Source organism: Rhagoletis zephyria, unplaced genomic scaffold (assembly GCF_001687245.7).
Source record: "Rhagoletis zephyria isolate East Lansing unplaced genomic scaffold, Rhagoletis_zephyria_1.1 Rzeph_scaffold_01033, whole genome shotgun sequence".
NCBI lineage: Eukaryota > Metazoa > Arthropoda > Insecta > Diptera > Tephritidae > Rhagoletis > Rhagoletis zephyria.
Window position 1 is genome coordinate 120,734 of NW_016158117.1, and position 2,953 is coordinate 123,686.

A 2,953-nucleotide genomic window follows, 5' to 3' on the forward strand; every position below is an offset into this window, starting at 1 on the left:
TTAAATTGAAATACTTATTCCTACTTACATTGATCTAACTTTAAAAATCTTAACCACCTCCAAGCTGTCTCGAACATGCGATCCCAGAACCAGAACCAGTAGTCTTCACGTGACGCCACAGCCGACATTTGTAAGAAAAGCAATTAATTGCGTTTTATTTTAGGCTTTGGCAATTCAAAGGCAGATGTCGCTGAACGCTTAAGTTATTCGAAAATATCGAGCTGGTATGTGAACTAGTATTTTTTCTAACTGGTTTGGGTTTTCACTGCAGGGCATTTTTAAGTACTGTGGGTATTGATGTATGGAAATCGATTGAATATGTTGATTAAAGTTTTCGCGTATTTCTCACATTCAGGTAAATGAAAGTCTCCGTCGAACTATATGCTATTTTGTTTTTTAAGGCTTATGTGCATACGTTATATGTCCAGGAATTGGAGGACTCATAAATACTACTTTCTCTGTTATTTATCTGATGTTACATACTTTTATTTAGTCTTAAGTAATTTTTGCTGTTCTAGTTATATCTATGTACTAGCTTTTACCCGTGGGTTTCACCCCACGTCAGAAGGAATTAAAGTGGTAATGTGACTTGTGGTTCCGAAGTTATGGCTGATAAAAAATTCCTAGCCTATGTTAAGTGCCACGCCCCCTTATACAAACTAATTTATATATAACTTACTATAAGCACCTACCATAGATATGTCTGCATACCAAATATCATGTTTATGTGACTTATGGCTCCGAAGTTATAACAGGTAAAATATTCCATATTGGGACTTGCCGCCCCCTTTCACAGTCTCATTTATAAACATACCTTACTATAAGCTCCTACCATAGATATATCTGCATACCACATTTCAAGTTCATGTGACTTATGGTTCCAAAGTTATGACTGACTAAAAATTCCACGCCTATGTTATCCGCCACGTCCCCTTTTACAAACTCATTTATATATACCTTTAGATAAGCATCTACCATAGATATGTTTGCATGCCAGATTTCCAGTCCATGTGATTTACGGTTCCGAAGTTAGAGCTGATTAAAAAATAATTCACGGAGGTGCCACGCCTCCTTTTCCAATGCCGCCCATATTTTCCCATGAGTACGGAATTAGTTTTATTTATCTCGACAGCAAGTTCCAATACTGTAGCACAAATATTTCAAGAGATATACAACATGAAAATTTTAGTTAGGATAGGAGATGTCACGCCCCCTTTTCCAGTTCTGCCCATTTTTCTCTTTGCCTCTAACCTTCCCGGGGTTAAAGCATATAAGTGTGCAAAGTTTCGTGTGATTCCGTGCCGCGGTTCATAAGTTATAAGGTAATAAACAAACACACATTCACATTTATATATATAGATGATCTTTCTTTTGATCTTATTGTGCAAACGGTTTGATTTCTAAATGAAAATGAAATGAAATATGTATGTATTTTCAGTGAGTACATGCCATCGGAAGTGTAGGAGGATATACAGTTTAAACGAAGTTAGACTTTATAAGCTAGGCATACATCTTGTATTTACAAATTAAAGTGCGCGTGTGTGTTTGTCTTTTATAGACGTCCAAAGTACTCATTGATTTTCAATATTAAAGGGCAGTGTTTAAGATTTCATATCCTCCAACACAGACAGATATACTGCATAAATTTATTGCTTTACAGAGGATCAAAAATGACCAAAAAACGCGTTTTTCGGCACCTTTAAACCTAATTTGTTTGAAAATTAGAGCCAATCCAATATCTTTAGATTTATCAGATTCAGATTCTACGGAAAAAATTCTATAAGAATCCGCTGTCATATCTTAGGCAACATAACACTTCCTCTTCTTATTTGGCGCTGTAACCGCCTAAGCGATTTNTTTTCATTGGGCGGGGTTTTAACGTGGCGGGACCCAAACCCAGCGCACGCGAAGTTTTACGCCTTCTCACTTTAGCTCGCTCCCAAACGGGTGTTTGGTTGCTACCCAGAGGATACGTGGATATAAATATCCGGACGTTGTGAGCTGCGATTTGAACCGTACGCACAAGAATCGCTTCTGGCCACTCCCAGGTGAATGGCAGTCAAAAGTTTTCCACTTCTGCGCACGGAACCATCCTCCTGGTTTCGGTAGTGGTAAAATTTGAGAAGATGTAACGCATAGCCCAGCAAAAAATTTCGAAGGGCTAAACAGAAACGAACGCATGGTGTTTGTCTCAGTGGGTGAATTTTGTGGTGACTTTGGAACCACTGGGGGTACGGGGGGCTCAGTTTGTAACTATTTTAAGCCCAGTTGGTAACTAGTCTTTGGGGACCAGTTGGAATAAGTTTAGGATTAGTCCGAAACTAGTTACTTTGTTATCATTTGGAGTACAGTTCATTGATTTGAACTTCAGTGGCCGTTTTGAGGCGTTTGAGGGCCTTTTAAGGTTTTTTAACTGGTTTTTGGACGCTGGGAGTGCCGTATTAATATGTGTAAGCACCGGTCTATTAATATTGTTGAGCTATTTTAATATCTGTTTCTAAATTTTATACAGGAAAGTCTAAAAAGAAGAAAATAAATAAATAAAGGCTTGAGTACTAGGTACTCAGGAAATTTGATGTGTAAACATATGCGAACGGCAACGCATAAAAGTACGTTTATAATCTCAATCAAAGCTCGTTAGCTGTCAAATTTGTTGTGCTTGTTATACGGTTGACAAACGGGCCCGATTATTTGCATAAACAGCCTTTATTTGCTTTAAGCTGTGCCAGACGGCAAAGCGTATGCATATAATCTGGCACACATATGCACATATTAATTTTGACCTAACAGACGGCAGTTATGTGGATAAACGAGCCGCAAGGTCGTGGGTTCGAGTCCCACGGCCAATTGAATTTTCATTTATTTCGTTTTCATCCTTTTTTTTATAAGTTCTATATATTTTTACGTTGCTTTCAGTTAGTTGTTGTTGACTTTTTATTAAAATTCAATTCTA